General features: G+C 35.8%; 1 long non-coding RNA gene and 1 other non-coding gene across 3 annotated transcripts; one reads left to right on the top strand and one right to left on the bottom strand.

The window, feature by feature from the left end:
- The first annotated feature begins 1159 nt into the window (after nucleotides 1-1159).
- On the top strand, nucleotides 1160-8470 carry LOC149803859 (uncharacterized). Of its 2 annotated transcripts, none has more exons than XR_016420264.1 (2): nucleotides 1160-1235; nucleotides 7612-8470. It is a non-coding gene; the product is annotated as an uncharacterized LOC149803859 (long non-coding RNA). The 2 variants fall into 2 exon arrangements; XR_016420263.1 differs by lacking the exon at nucleotides 1160-1235 and adding an exon at nucleotides 1254-2083.
- Nucleotides 8471-17623: 9153 nt separating this feature from the next.
- On the bottom strand, nucleotides 17624-17695 carry Trnaw-cca (transfer RNA tryptophan (anticodon CCA)). Its single transcript has one exon. It is a non-coding gene; the product is annotated as a tRNA-Trp (tRNA).
- Nucleotides 17696-17851: the final 156 nt, after the last annotated feature.

The raw sequence follows: 17851 nt of genomic DNA, 5'->3' as shown, positions 1-17851 counted from the left end.
TCTCTCGTAATTTCATTCAACTTGTCCTCTCATCATTTTCATTGTACTGTTGCTGTCTCTTCTCTATCTTGGTCGTTTTCATTCTACTGGGAGATACACCCAGTTTTCGATGACCCCGTATTGTGGACTAGGACTAGGAGTAACATTTTTATAAAACTACCATTATAAAATACACATGCATACACTCATTTGCTTCATCGGCAGAACCTATTTTGTGTTTGGATTTCTCTTTATTACATCATTCAGTTGCAAAAAATATGAACACACCAAACATTATCCAGTTTCTTACTTTAAAATTTGGCCCATCATCACCAGGGACGTCAGTAGGAGGTGGCAGGGGGCATTTGCACCACCCCAGATTTGCATGTGCTGTAAAATTGTTGTAGCATATATACGAAAATTAACAATCCCGTCAAGTTTCGACCCCCCCCCCCCGAAAAAAGTTGAAATGACGTCCCTGCAGTCATCACGACGTATTGCAACAATATATTTTCTACGAAGCTCCATCTTCTTCACTGATGGAATATGGTGGAAGCTTAAATCTTTGTGAATTCTAGCATTACCATTGCACAACGGAACAGAACAATATTGGTCGCGATTTTTACCTTTGACAGTATCAATTGTAGCAGCCATGGTTGCGAGGTAAAATAAAGTAGGTGCCTAGCTTAGCCTCGTTTTGGATCCGACGACCCAGGGTCACATGAATACATTCTGAGAATGGTCTATAGCCTAACTAACAGCGCTGTGTAGTGTGTTTTGATGTCGACTAACAGTGTAACGAAAGTCAAATTTTCAGGAATATCACACACAAATGGCTATCAATAACGACGCTTTTCTACAAAGTAAAGTTATGTTTTTGCCCGACTTTACTTACCCTAATGTCTTTCCTCTAATGAATTCAAATTCTCACAAAAGAAATGGACCTGTTTTCAAGTTTCGTTGGCCTACATTTCAGTTGTCTGGAAAGCGATGAAAGCCGTTAATGCCGAAATCGGGTAAAGTTGAAATTTTATTCTTTAACGAAACGAATAAAATTATATTATGCCTATTGGAACTGTAAGCAACGTTTAGTTTCGTTCAAGAAACATATCCCCCACATGACCCTCCTTAAACATACTTCGGCATGCCTCGACTACCGTCGCATTGCAACAAATTCAAATGTATGTCAACGGAACATGAAAATGTGTCCATTTGCTAGTGTCATATTTTCATTCCGCCAGGATAAAGACAGCACGGTAAGTATATTAATGACACATAAATTAGTGGAAGAGTGTCGATAGAGGCGGCCAAGTGTTAGATATTCCTGAAACTTTGACCACTCATTCCGATCGGAACAGGCTATATGCAAGGCCATTATTTGAATAGTAAGACATAGCACTAAAACAAAAACAACATGTGCTATGCCTTACATTGTAGAACTATAATTAACCCCACCCTCTTACTCATGACTGCGTATTGAAATAACATAGGGTTGCATTATTTAAAAGAATTACCTAACACAAAAGTCATATATGCAAATAGTCTAATTTTGTCCAATGTTCGTGTTTTAATCTTTTGTTTTGCAACACAATGTTTGCATTCCTTCGTCGTAAATGAGATCTCAGTTCTTCGAGTAACAGATAGCAATCTGTTCGTGATACGCTTTTCGTTCTAGACAGCAGACCGCGTTACTTGTATTGCACTCGATGCCTGGGACACACACAAGAGACCAAATTGATCGCAGCGCAACCTGTCAGAGGTCAAACGATAACGTGATCCAAACAACCTCTGAAGTGAAACGACTGATGATAACTAAAATTAATTCGATAAAACAGGCCGCGATACTTGATTATCATGGAACAAAGCAATGCGGCCAGTTGGAGCGTCCTCTGCTTTTTACGTTAAGCCGAGAAAGGAAACCTTGCTATGTCGCTACTGAGAACTACATTCTCACCACAGGGGTTTGTATCGTTGTTTACAATATACCTGTTAAGCATGTACTATATTTAGTTATTATATATTACATTATGGCAGGTAATTGTAAGCAAATGATACGAGCCCATGTGATTCTCACAATGACTTCACCATGAGTTTATCTTTTAAGGTAAGTTGGATTAACATATGATTTTTTTGGGATATGTCAAAGGAAACTTGAACTAATTCTGTCCCTAGCCAACTTAAATTGTCTACATCAGGGGTGTACAACCTTTTCCGGCCAAAGGCCAGATTGCATCTTCTAAGACCACTCGAGGGTCGCAAACACTAATTTCTTTAATATAATTATTAATATAATTGTTTACGGGCCAGATTTCAGTGCTGTTTTAATTTGCCCCGAGGGCCGGACAGAATACGTTCGCGGCCCTGGGGATGTGCATCCCTGGTCTACACGGTGGAGCCATCAACGTACCCCCATATTTCGTTTGTCTGTAGAACACCATGTAAACACTTGTTTTTCATCAAGTGAGGTCTTTTCTTGCATAAGAATTTTTAAGTGGTTTCATTGCCTTAACCACTCTCTCTATGTACTCAGTCATTTATGGTTCATTTGCTTCTGAAAATATGTGCCGTATGAAACATAAAATTATACTTGTCACAAGAACAGACTAAACTCGTACAAAAATGAAGTTTTGTTATGAAGTTTTGTTAAGACTCATTTTGTCACAAGATTTGTTATGCTTCCTTTTATTGTGCAAGAGTTTCTTCACATTAAACAAACGAACCAACCGTAGAAAAGTCAAAGAAAGAAAACATGAAGCATATCTAGTAAAGAAAAGAAACTTTGACGCCTGCGCCAAACAAATTTCCTGCATTATCTTCCTCTATTTGCTCGAGATCCACATCCAGCGAAATGTATTGACTTTTAATGTTTATTCATACTTATTTACCCCATGAAAATTTTGAATACCACACTATATAACAAATATACACGCTGCTGAGGGAAAATTTTGTGAGCGGTGCCAAAGAAAGGATCCTACACTGAATTTTTAGATGTGGAAAAGAAAAATAAAAAATGTCCGGCCTACATACAGCTTGAATTAAAAATATTCTTGGTCTAATCAAAGGCCTTTGAAATTCAAATACAGATTGAGAAGTAAGAAAATGTCACAATATATGTCACATACGCACACAAACGCACGCACATACATAGGGCGCCAGCAAATTATTATTTTTTTGGGGGGGGGGGAGCAAACATGTTGGCAGCTATTAAATTTTATGCAAGTAGGCCAAAAACATGTTTAGAGATAAAATCCATGGGTGCTGGTGATGGGAAGTCCCCCCCCCCCGCCACTTGCCCCTATCTACGGGCACCCATGCACAGACATATATGTATATTTCCAAGGTCAAGGTTGCGTTTCTATACAGCTAGATAGTCCCTTAATATTTAATTAATAAATGTTGTATAACAAAAGTTATAAGCAATGCAGCCTCTATGTATTTAATAACCTATAAATTTATTGCTGAAAATAATATGAAATTCATGTATTGTTATAAACTCGGATATATCTTCATATCTAAACAGCAAAGGTAGGTAATTCGGGTTGCAACTATCATTTTGCATATATTTGCCGCAGTAATTATGACGCGACCTAGCCCTTGGAAACGCGACCAAGATTTTGGGAAATGAGTCACGCTTAATTTTCGTGAAGCCGGATTTGCGTTGATCTTATTGTGAAACTGGAATTACAATGATTCCTTTTTCAGGATTAGTTTGGAACTGCCATCCTTACAGTCGTGCTATCATTGCTGACGGATGACTATATATATATATATATATATATATATATATATATATATATATATATATATATATAGAGAGAGAGAGAGAGAGAGAGAGAGAGAGAGAGAGAGTAACGTCGCCCTCTTACTAAGAGGGGTGAGTAATTTGGATCTGGCTGGCGTTATTAAGGGAATAACCTCCCTCGATTTTATAGCCCGTGAAAGCGGATAGATAGTATATCAACAGAGAATAAATAACAAAATTTAATCAATAACTATTAATAGCGACAACTCCAACTGAATCTAAGTTATGTCAACAGAATTTAATAGCAGTGTCTAATTTGCATTCATTTCATCATAATAACGCGTGGTGAAAAGAGCGAAATGTCCACGGCTGATTGCATCACCTTTCTCTCGTGACGAGTGTATCACGTCTTCCTATTCTTTAGTCTTCTTATTTTAAAAGCTTCATCTCTTTTCCGGATTTCCCAGTCTTTTATTCTGGAAACGTCATCTCTTTCCGGACTTCCGACTTCCGTCTTCGGACTGTCCTGTCTCTCCCAGAAAGCTGTTTCCTTAAAGGACAACATTACCCCTAAATCTCTATAAGTATCACTTCCTATACCTACATAAAATGTCCTCGCTTACTCTATTCTGAAAAATAACTAGCTCTCCAAACACCACATAAATTCTGACCTAAATCGATGGATTATCACTCTCGCTTCACCGCGTCCGACCATAAATTAACACGTGAGCGGTGTATCTAACATTACCGAATCTCTTTACCTACGCTACTACATGTTCGATTACTATCGCATAAAATTCACAAAATTCTAGCTCACAGCAATCCCTAACCTACAAGATTATTTAAACTTTACAAAATCAGATATAATATGCGATTATCGTTAACTCACGATAATCGGTATCGTCCCAACAAACAAAGGAATTTATTTCATATCACCCTGTGAAATTCTACACATGAAAATTTGGATCGCACGCAGTCCGTCAATTCTATCAATGAACTAGTAACTGTAAATTAAATAGATAAATTGCATAACAACTCTATCATCAACATATTTCCATGAAACTGAATAAAAGATACATAATATGGATCCTAGTCGTATCAAACAAACTGACATAAAACAAACAATCAAAAATAAAAAAATGACATGAAAAATTAAAATTGCGTACCTTAATGCTGTTCACTTTCAGATATTGTGCGTCCTAGCGCTAAAACCTTTCTTTTCTTACAAGACAGCCACCTGGTCCCCTTTTCTTGTTTAACGAGGAAAGCACTATTCTTTTTAGGCGTCCTCGTAGCCAAACTTCTCCTCTGTCAGGAAATTTCGGACTAATGAATTTCGACAAAGGTCGTCACTTTAAATTCACATTACTTCCAAAATGTACTCCTTATTTTTCTTTGACCAATGGTAAGCAGCGGTTCCTGAAGTTTCCCAAAGATAATAATTTTTTTTGGCCAGATTTTGGATAGCCTAGAATCTCTGACCTACGTTGCAATCAACTTCCGTTTGAAAATGATTATTTGACATGGGTTTATATCAAGCAGTTATGGTTTGTAGCTCAAATGTTTACTTTTTCAGGACAGCTTTGCGATGCCCTATTCAAATCACATTAAGTCGTAGATTTTGGCCTTTCAAGTTTAACACTGACAAGGGGGGAGGGAAAGAAGAAAAGTTACCCTTCACAAAGACTTTTCTGGGTTAATATGATACAATTTTAATGCTCAGTGCATTCAGAGGGAGAGAGAGAGAAAGAAATAGAAAGAGAGAAAAAATACACATAATATGGCGAATGACAGTCCTTTCAAGTGCAAAACTAGTATCTAATTAGTCTGAGCGCTTTCGACTCTAATGAGTCTTTTTCAAAGGTATATACAAAACATAGACAAGACAAATAAATAAAACATAAAATCCGTTGTGTTTGCAAGACTTTACATGACTTTTGCTACAAGAAACTCATTATATTTCGTCGAGGAAATGATGCCAGAGAGTGCGATGATGCTTTTGACGAAGTAAGGCATTGGTTTCATTGCGTAAAGTTTTGAGTGTTTTCTGTACTGGTTGAGACAGCGTCTCCATTCTACTAGATTCAGCAATCATCTAAATACAATAAGTAATAAACTGGAACGTATACACGACATAAAATATAGAACTGAAAGGGTGTTAGATCACACCAAAGGTAGATCGTACCATACGAGGTTGATCGTATAAAGAATACAAATCATATGGCGAATAACAGTCCATTCAAGTGCACTGGATCCGGCAAGGGATCACGTGTGTCAGGGATCGATTAAGATAAATGTAATAAACTGACAACGAACAGTGCAAAACTAGTATCTAACTAGGCTACTACAGGTTTTTTTCGTGTAGTAGTAACCTACCAGAGACCAAACAATCTGAAGGACATCCTAGTCAGGGCGAAGCTAACGCCAATCACTAATAAAGACCGTTCTAGCCAGTCTGGCCCCTGTGGCGAGAAAAGGTGCAAAACCTGTCAACATATGATAGAGACCAGGACATTTTCTTGCACAGTGACTAGCGAAAAACTAAACATACATGGTCCAAACAAAACGTGCAAACAGAGATTGAAGTTTATCTCATCACATGTAAAATCTGTTGCCTTCAATATTTAGGAGAAACTGAAAAGCTACACAAAAGGATCAACCTTTATAGATATGACTGGATGACAAAGAAGCTGTACAGAAGTCCTGTCGCACAACACTTTTCCTCCCCATGCCACATTTTCAGTGATATAACACTTATTGCAATTGCTCACAACCCCAACTGGAGTTCCCAAGCCAGGAAAGAAAAGGAATGTTACTGGATACGCCGCCTTAAAATACTGAAACCAGGCGGTTTAAACCAAGAAGACTAGAAAAAGACAGCTATGCACAAATAAAATTATCTTTTTCAACCGACAAAATTTTCTTTTGAATAATTCTATAAATTTTCTTAATAGCCTATACTTACTACTATAACAATGAAATATCCAGAACATAATTTGCGCTTGCATAAATTTACATAAAACAACATATGTCGTTATGGCTCATCGATTTCTAGGTCAATAACAATATCTTCCAGCAATCGCAACAAGTTGAAATAAACTAGTTGAAACATAATAAATTTAAAGGTTAATTCCTGTAGAAACAGCCATGTAAAGTTTTGCAAACACAACGGTTTTGTGTTTTATTTATTTGTCTTGTCTATGTTTTGTATTTGCCCTTGAAAAAGACTCATTAAGAGTCGAAAGCGCTCAGTCTACTTAGATACTAGTTTATATATAAATGACTTTAGCCTTCTGATATTCTGCCATTTTTTACTACATTTGTAGAATTTCAAAGGTCTGTTATCTGATTTGTACGGAAAAAAATAATATTTGTTGAACATTATCTTCAGACAAAGGAAAAATAAGATTCTTAGAGACAAAAACAGCCACCCCACCCCCACGAAAATTAATTGATCACTATCCTAACATGAATTGTGTCGTTTCTGCTATGCATCTAGGTTATATCCATAAAACAACGATCGCTATGATTGTGCGTCCTTTGGTATGGTTCCTGTATATGTAGGGTCATCATCATGTCAGGCAGAAATGGGTCTGTCTGCTGACAACAGTAAACATCAAGTGTCTGAAAAGTCGTCGGTGTGTTAGATGCGGGACTCTGCAAACTTTATGGTTGAATTGCCATAATGTACATCATTAACCCGCATCTTGTACATTGGTAACACAATGTGTGCCAGTCTTTAACCAGTTTGGCTGTGACTGTATCCATCCATTGCCTTGTCTGTTTGTCATGCATATCGAATCATCGTCATATACATATTGCCAAATCTATTTATAAATGGCTTTAGCCTTTCTTAATTTATTATTATATAAAAATTGTTTTTTTCTTAGAGCCTTAAAGATTCTTTTCCCAAAAGGAGAAATGGACACGCAAAAAAGAGAACATAGGAATCGAAAGACAGAAAGTACGAAAGTATATGATGTGCATCCGTCTGCAGCCACTGGTGTATATTTTAAGAGCTCAGTCATTACGCATTCATAATTCCTATGTTTCTTTATAGCTTTATTTTTCAATCTTGCTGATTATAAAAATACCAACACCGATAATTTTACTCAAATGTCATCCCTCAGAATTGACAGTCTACGTTATCATGATTCGTTTACCAGTCTGACAGACTAAATTATCAAGGTTTATTTACCAGATCGTCAAATTACGTTATCATGATTCGTTTACCAAAATGACAGACTAAGTTATCAAAGTTCATTTACAACAATGATAGACTATAGTATCATGGTTTATTTACCAAGGTGACGGACTAAATTAACAAGATGCATCTACCAAACTGGCAGACTAGTATTACGTATATTTAACTTGCATTGTTTGTTGGTTTTCACATTATTTATTCACTTGAAATACAATCTAAAATAATATTCTTAGAAATAGGGACTTGGATTTATAGTGAAATTCAAACAAGGCTAAATTATTTGTTATTATTATTATTATTATTATTCAATGAAAAGATTGTTGGCACATAATTACTATTCAGGCCATCACGGGCACATCAACAGTTCTAGCATTTAATTTATTTTTGAATACCACTAACGTTTATTCGGAACTTGAATCATTAGGACTTGTGTTAAAAATTCTATGATTATTTGGGATTTAATTCGCAATACCTTAAGTTATTTTTTTTTTTTCATTTTCACTTTGTATGTTATGAAAATAAATCATTTGTTTAATTTTACAAAACTTGTTGCTTTTTCCTTCTTTTCTGTTACTTTGTTTAGTTTATCATGGTTCATTTACCAACAAGACAGACTACGTTTTCATGATTAATTTACTAAAACAACAGATTACTTTATCGTGACTCATTTACCAAACTGACAGACTACGACGATATCATGTTTCATTTACCAAGCGGACAGACCCCGTTATCATGATTGATTGACCAATATCGAGTATTATTTATTTTGAAGACAGTGAAATTTATAATTTTTAGAAGAAATAGATTCCTATTGCAATTGTGTCATTGTCCAAATATATCGTTTATCTTCAATAATATAGTTTTGAGCAATTTTATAAACATTCTTTTGGCTGGCAGCTCGCGACCATTCAAGATGGCAAGAACATAAAATTATCCATCAGGAACGTCATGTCATATTATCACTTACGAAAAATAGGTAAACCACACTGACTTGAATGTGACTGAATTTATAAGCATTTAAAAAAAAAAAATCCTGATTAATGTTCAACACAGTTATGCATATTGTACAGGGAAAATTGACAAGATTTTCATACCAACATTGAATTTAAAATATTTTACAAATTGTCCCTCTTTATTTGTTTTGTATGCCTTGATTGGGGATATTTTTTCAACCTCGTTACATTTTGTGCTGCCTATTTGCTTCAGGTTGGAGATGTTTATTTTCCTGAGGATTTTGGTAGGTTTCTGACTTGACAATTATTGCAAGCCAGCTTTTTTCGGCACACACACACACACATACATACACACATACTTGTTTCAAAAAGACCTTCTAAACGATAGTTCCATATTTCTATATGCCTGATTGTATGTATTAAGAAATGCGTTAGTTAATGCAGGATTTGTCTTTTATTTGTTGACTTTTAGTTCTTTGTTGTGCTTGATGATCTTGTATTATCTTTGATTTAATTTATCTGATGTAATCACTTTTGATGAGGAAATAAAACCACACACACACACACACACACACACACACACACACACACACACATATCCCCTTGTGAATTATGTAAGAACATGCAACCTGAAATTGTAAATTAGGTAGGGTTCCCACATTAATAAATCCTAATTTTGCCTCTAACCCCACAAGGGCTGGCTAATTGGTGTGAATTTGCGATACGTACATACATCATTTGTTTGGTATTCTTTACATAAAAAATGGTTGCCACAAGTATACGCGGTAATGCATTGTAATATTGGTAATATGTTGACACCTTTTTATACTATTTAGCCACAAGCTCACATGCTTTGCATTTCTATGTCACCCTGTTGATAATGGCCAAGTCAGGATGGCCATGATTACGGACATTTTAGAAAATTATGTCTTTTTCAATGGTTTTGTGGATTGTGCAGTTTTATAGATGTTTTTAACTATTTTTAAATTTGTGGAATTTCTTTACACTTTACTTAATTTTCCAATCGCTTTCTGTCAATAAATTCTAATAGTTCCGATTTTGATGGTTAGATTAGAATTTATGATAGTATACTAGATATAGGAAAAAAAAATTATTATTGCACGTATAAAATCAACATTTTTATGGCTGAACGTGCATAATACTCTCATTCTTAAAAATGGATTTTGCTCGCTGCTAAATTTTGGCTGCCATTCTTGCTCGTTTAGCACTGCCTGAGGCGTGTGTAATTAAATGTCAAACTGAACAGCTGTTGCCGCAGGGTGTAAACCGGTAAACTAATGAACGGACACGGCGTGGAGTGGGGCTTCTGGCTACGTCAACGTCAAAACATCTAAGCTGGAAAGGTTATCAGTCTAGCGTATTGGTTTAAAAGCTTCCAGCTATAGGGCATAAACAATGGCATAAACATGCCATCAGAACCATTTCAGACGCTATATAAATAGCCAAGAGCGCTGACTAAATATTAGGCCCGAGGGATACAAGCAGAGAAAGAGTGACTTAAGATTAAATGACTTCATTATTAATGTATTTCATTCGCATTATATTGCTTTGACTTGAATTTTCAATACGTGGGAGATTACATGGAAAAGAACACGTTTACACCATGGATGCACTTCCCACCACCACCACAAACCCACTTCAATCTAATTGTTAAAAGTAGACATGAATGCAAGAAATATATCCTCTCACGTCAAAGGGACATACCGGTCCAGGCGCTCTGCGCTGGAATCGAAACCGGAACTTGTGAAGTTTGTGGTCGAGCGGCATATGCTTGTTACGATGCAGCTCGGTAAAACCAGGTCAGACCGGAATTTCCCTTCCCGCTGTGTAACACACTGAACCCAGAACGGGTTACACCTAGCAAAAGTAACTATATTGCAACAGGCACGCATTGGAATAATAACAAAGGCAGCCTAACCTGGGTAGACGAAGCCCGGTAAAATTGAGCTGAATTCTCTGTAAAACTCAGGTTTCCAAAGGGAAGTTTAGTGTGAATATCGAATTGTCTTGCATCTGGCGTATATGTGCCATGGATACGAGTCAAGTTCACCAAACTTTACCGAGGTAGAGAGGCTAGATTATATTAATGTGGATTGACTTCTCTGTATTTTAGTTTTAATCTGATATTACATATGGGAGTTGGGGGTGATATATTAAGCGTGCATTGGCTAGCCATTAAGCATGTGTATTTTCACAAACCGAGGAGAGACTATAATCTTTTATGTTAAAGATAGCAAAAACCCAAAATGTTTTTAAATTATGCAATGCTGACTTTAAAATTTGCATATGTATATGTGAGTTGGTAAATATTTAAAGGATAAGACGTTTTCACCCCACCCCGCAACACTGTGGTATTAAGACACGTATCTCAATGGCTCGCGAAGACGCATGTCAAGCGACCGTTCGTGAGGAGTGGGGGTACCGACTGTGATTTTGATTTGAGCATGGATATTTTTTCCTTTTATTCGAAGAATACAAAAAAAACCCCACTAAAATAACGTATAATATGTTCTTTAGTTAAATAAATAAGCGCGATTTTTTTCAAGCTATTCATTCTTAAATAATTAAGACGGAGTTCATAACATATACCAAGATTTGCTGATGTTCACAAATAGTTATTTGATATGAGTTCCAAAAGGAATAGAAAATTTCAAAATATGACACCGGTTGGTTGGCCAGCGTATATTATCGTTTATATTCACAGTTCACTGCTCGGGGAATATATAGGGCAATATGCAGGTGTTCCCACAACTTGGTTTCATTGTTCAGAATCGTTCATCTAAGGTATATATCTTTCCCTTCGGCATCGTTTAACAGTCTAAGCGTCCCACATCCTAAACATTGTTATATGATGAGGGGGAAGAAATTAACAGCTGTAGTCCCAATTTTGTACAACATTGTACTGGCCATGAAACAAAGGATCAAATGAGCCAGATGACACGTAGACATCTTAAATTCACTGACAGGCTTTAAGTGCCACTTGTATAAATGTCACCTGGCGTCAGTTAGAAAGGACAGCCTAAGATATAGTTTTTATAAGGCGAAGGAGATCAGTGATTCGGGAAAATGGACACAATTAAAAACAAACTGTCGCCGAGATTGCTAGACTTAAATTCCTACAATTCAGTAAAATACTCGTGTTTTCCAAAGTGACATTGTTTCGATAAACATAACACACATATGAAACATGTTTTGAATTTTCTATGTTTGTTTTAGAAATCTGAATGTATCCCAGATTTGACGAAAATTGCATATCGCCAGACATATAGACTTTCTGAAAGATAATGAAATTCATTGTTATTCTAAATCTTGTCCGAAACAAAAGTTGTTTTAGGAGTAAAGTGGACAAGTGTGAAATTTTGCAATAGGTATGGAAATATTAAATGTCAATACATGCTTGATCTGCGGTGTTTGTTTGATGTCGCCAAATAACATCTAACGAATATTTACACTTGCTGTATATAATGCATATCTAAAATAAAGACAGGGAATTTAATTTCACTATAACGCTTTTACATCGTGGATAGCAAAAATTCGTGGCAATCAAAACCCGACAGATCAAGTCGGTACTGTATGCCCATTTTTGCATGTCGCATTTAATAACCTAACCTACATAATGATGTTTTTTCCGGACACATCATAACGAATGTCTTAGGCATATAATTTACTCAAATACTATGTGGACAAGATAATTTCGTCCTATTATTGAAACAAATCCTTTAAATGTTTGTACCTATTGCTTAATGTATTTATAATTCTAACCACTGTAACTCCAACCTATGTAGCGCCCAAACGTTCATACCCGATTTCCATATTTACTTGTATGCGTTTTTGTAAGGTATATCAACACCTTTTATATGAATAATGTAATAAATCACACGTGAGGCACATAAATGTTTTCAAGATATTACTTCCAAGGATATAATTTTGTAATGGTGCAAAAATTTTGTTGATAATTTCGCAGTACATTCGGTCTTGGTCAGCGTGAGACGTAACCATTAAGATTGACGTATGGGTTGGACTGGCAATAAATTGGTGACTGCGAAGGATGGGATATGCTCTGCATAGAGCATGAACTGAATTTTAATTAGAGTCCGTTCCATAACCGTCAGACAGATAGAAGAGGCCAACGTTAACATGAGGTCAATAGCGGAAAATGACAGTTGAGACAAACAAGAACAAAATTTTGGGGAAATATTAGGTCAGTTCAAACAGTTGCCGTAAAATGACATTTTTCCAGAACATTTATTAATAAAGGCGGACTAGGGATGACTATTTTGAATTTGATGAGAATGTGAAAATGTTTTTGAAAATAATAAATTGGCTAAGCTTAGTGTGTGTGTGTGTGTGTGTGTGTGTGTGTGTGTGTTCCAAGACGGAATTAAAAGTTTTTAAGAAATTCCTCAATGAAATTAGTCATTCAGAGATCTGGGGGAAGCCAGAGTTTAGCTCTGATGAAAATTAAAAAAATAATTTCTCTCGTTAAACAAATCGTACAAGGGACAGTGGGTATGAAAATCTGAGAGACTTGGAACCAGAGAAGAAACAGGGAATTCTCTGATGACAAGTAAGCGGGGGCTCTGGAAGGCACTTAGGTATTGTCTCAGTTGCATACATGTTCATTGATTTAATTTGTAATATTTTGCTGAATTTATTCGTTTTAAATTCATGCTTAAATTTTCCTTGCGTTCAGAAGTTCATTGTTTGCCTTCATTTATCTTGAGTGTTATTTGCCTCATGTATTCTAGGATTCACACAATATTTGATTGATATGAATGTGTTCGTATTTAGCGGTTGCTATATAGTACATATTTCATGCATTACTCAAATACGAATTGTGAGAACAAGTTTATCTGTGTTAAATGATGTGCAACATCAATTTTACCGTGTCTATGTCAGTGAATCGCTAATTAGCAAAGTAACGTAGTTAGGACAAGGATTGAGTTCCAATAATTCTTTTGTGTAATAAAGTCGTGAATTCTTTTCAAATGAAAATCAATTGTGTCAGTATTACAATCTTGTGCTGACGGACATAGCTACGTAGTAATTTATAGCCCACAGAGGGGTGTAATAGTTTGCTAGGGGGTCTAACGTATTTAGGTCAGGTATTCTATTTTTTTTTAAAACCCAACAAATAAAAAATAAAAAATAGCCAACAACAACAAGAAACAAACAATATAGCTCAATACCTGTACTACACAGTGGAAAGGAGCGTAGATGACCTGATAAGCTAGACGAAGAGAGCGAGAGAAGGAAAAGAAATACAGCAACACCGACCTATCAACAACAGTGAGTTGGAAAAGACCAGAAGCAACCAGGTGTTGACATGCTGTCAATTTAAATTCATGATTTATCGGTGTAACTGAACGGCGAATCGAATTTCGCATAAATTTTGTTACTGTTTCTAAGAGAAAGTGATTCGTTCTAATGTCATGTTCAATTTCATTTTGTTTATGTCATTGATGAAATTGTCATAATTTAAATATAGGGGCTATTGTTCTATTTTATATTTCTGCTCAGCTCTCTGTTATTCCATCCATTACTTTCATTTTTTTTTTTAAATTTTATTGTTTACTCTACCCGGGCAATAACATCATGGTCGATCATCTCCTCGATAATGATAACCAAAGCACCATAAGGAGTGGGAAGATGACACATCTCTTCCCACCTCTGACAAACCCCCGTGATTTAACGTAATATCCATATTATAGCACATCTAATAACCAAATATAATATGTGTGTATGAATTAAAATTGGGAAGGAAAATAAGTTGCGATTAAGAATAAATAATTGTTTATCTTAAATTGGATACTTTTTATTTTGTTAATTATTTATTCTGAATTATGACCATTTTCCATGAATGACTTTATTAGTTATGTAATAAAGAATTTTAAAGAAACGTATGCCCATTAATTAAATTTGCTTGTGGACAACACCGAAAACGTTTGGCAAATATCTCGAAAAAAAGTAGCGATAGTTGTAAAGTGTCCGAAATACTGCTAGAGCATACACACACATGTACATTGAACTGTTGTCTTTTCGTGGAAGTTTTTTCTCACCATTTAGTTAAACAATATTATTTCATTGCAGTATGTCAGAAAAACCCTCAACTTGGCAAAACTAAATTTAAATCGAGATGACCAAAAATCGATTAATTTACCTAAATACATGTACATAGCATTTTTACCTAAGCTAAACATGGTTTGCCTAAGCGCACCTCCGCGACTCTTTAAGCTCGGCAGAAGGCGAAACTATATGTAGATGAATGTTACTTTCTAAAATTTGGACATAATTTACATCAAAGTGATTCTGATTTTCATTTTTTTTGTGTGCCAATAATAAACGTTTATTTTTTAATTCACTGGCAGATTTAAATTTATTTCACGTTTAGTTCTTGCTCTGTGGATAATACCACCAGCGCTACTATTCAAACGAAGTGACACCACAACCACTACCTCTTCCACCAACACTATTACAAATAAAAGTTCCCAAGCACCGTGGAATCACTTTAAAAATGTAAGCAGTGGTAGATGATTGCATAAATTTGACAGGTACGATTTCAAAAGAAGAATTTTTTCTCACCTGCGGCATGCGTGTATGTTTCTAATAGCAATATAATAGCATTTTTTTTACTTCCTTTGAATTTGGAATTTTAAACAAAGCCTGAATTTCGATGCAGCAAGTAAAGCAGCAAGAGTTACAGCGATATTTCATCAGAAAATAAATAAATACTAGGCACAAGAGAGAGAGAGGGAGAGAGAACTCTACACTATCAGTATAAGGGAAACAACTCGCATATCATACTCCAGTACTATGGTGCAAGAATTCATTTGCTTCCCTTTAGCAATATTGTTCTCCCCATCTGTCAATAGCAGAAAATGTTACTTATAGGAAATGTATGCAAGAGAATGATCCTTCTAATAGTTATCATTTTTGCAAGTTAATGAGTATTTAAAATGTTCATAATAAGTTTCCTCCAAATTACGAATCCCCATAAAGTCTTACGAATCCCCATAAAAGTCTTACGAAAAGTCTTACTTTTATGACCAACATGTTGAAAATCGTTTGCAGGGATAGGCTCTCTAATTAAAATCAGATCTCCATTATTATACATGAAGGACAGCGGAGATCTGATTTTAATCAGATTGCAGAGGCAGGACTAGTTTGAATCGTGAGTCGGTTACCTATGGTTGAAGACTTTTGGGTGACATTCAGTCACGTGCAATGCTCTATTGCACGAATAACTTGCCTTATCATGAGATACACAGTTTCACCTATAATTTTGTCTGCTTAATTTTTTTTTTATTTAAACCCCCCCCCCCCCCCATAAATCATTCGTACATATATCTGCGGAGCTAATGAATTATACCTGCTGGAAAATCTCCCTACTTTCCCGTTCTGCAATTTAATACTGTAATACTACCTCTTTTGATCGATCAGTCAGACGTTGGGTCTCTGAATAACTTTGGTTTCAAACCAGATTATGTCCTTGATGCTTTAGTGGCATTTTAAATACATTATTGGCTATATCATGCCCAGGAACGGGAGCTAAGTGCCTTTAACGAGGACACATTGAGACAACCGACCCGGGCTTGTCTGGGCGGTTATCGAACCCGTGACCCCATGGATCACGAGTTTGACGATCTATCAGCTGAGGTGCTGTGACTTCCTTGAAAACTGAGCGATGTGTGTTCGAAACCAAATCAGTTTATTAAACTACTTTGAACTGGTCGTATTTCTTGTGAAATGTCACTTTCCGTTCGATTCACCACGCAGATATTGCTAAAAATCCACGCGTTTTCAGCAGTTAATGAGGATGATAAAAATTTACGAAATCAGTTAGGATGTCGGTAGATTAGCACAAAAATAAAAGTAATTTTGATTTTCACGGCATTTCTCTGTAATTCACCATTTACCTGTTTTTATGTATGTATGTATGTATGTATGTATGTATGTATGTATGTATGTATGTATTCAATATTAATTTTTTGTAATATATTTTTAATTATGTTGTCATGAAAAAAGAAAACATATGCTGTTAATATCATTAAATTCTTAACAAGATTACTCGGGAATTTTCGTACATTTGTTACTGATGAAAACTACTCACGTAGCGGCACAGTGAAAACTATTGTGTTACCTACCACCAGTAAACAAGTACCGCGTTAAACTGGTATACCGGCAATACCGTCCACCTCTAACCTATGGTTTTCTTCTAAATATTCCTTTAAAAAAAAAAAAAAAATCATACTCCCCCAAACTAGCTCCAAATATTTTATCATGAAGGAAAGGATAATTCAACAAACGAAGAAGTTAAATATTTTTTAATTTACGAGTAACTGGCTACGTCATCTATATACAATCTTAATACACTCACAGTAACGTTCGTTGAAACAAAACTAATGCAAACCAGTTATGAGTAACTCAGCCAAATCAGTGAAATTTAAAAATGAGAAAACCTAATCAAGTTCTTAAAACCTCGTGATGTTAGTCATAGAAATGTAAATTTTTAAGAAAGCAATCATTCCATGCCTCTTAAAGGAATATATATGCGAATAACCAACTGAAAATAATGAAATTACGGTTTCGTAACAAACACCTCAGCAGGGAGGAAACGTAGTGATGCGCTCAACCATGTACTGGCCTAGGTTGTAGTTTCCACTTTGGATTAATATCTAGTCTTTACATGAGACAAGCTTAAAAAAAATACAAACATATATGTTTTGACCCCGACGTGATTCGAACACGCAACCTTCTGATCTGGAGTCAGACGCGCTACCGTTGCGCCACGAGGTCTTATTGATCACATTTTCTGCCAGACAATATACCTGCAGTAAGTGTATCAGAGTTTATTTTAAGCCTATGCATGCAGATTACGTAAACTTCGCTCACTACGTCTTTTCTCTTTAGCTAGCTTTAAAGAAGTGGACCCTCTGGGACAAAGGGAGGTGG

Source organism: Sinohyriopsis cumingii, chromosome 3, assembly GCF_028554795.1.
Source record: "Sinohyriopsis cumingii isolate HCF-2022 chromosome 3, ASM2855479v2, whole genome shotgun sequence".
Taxonomy (NCBI): Eukaryota; Metazoa; Mollusca; class Bivalvia; order Unionida; family Unionidae; genus Sinohyriopsis; species Sinohyriopsis cumingii.
Note: the sequence above shows the minus strand (reverse complement) of the source record. Positions and strands in the feature narration are given on the sequence as shown.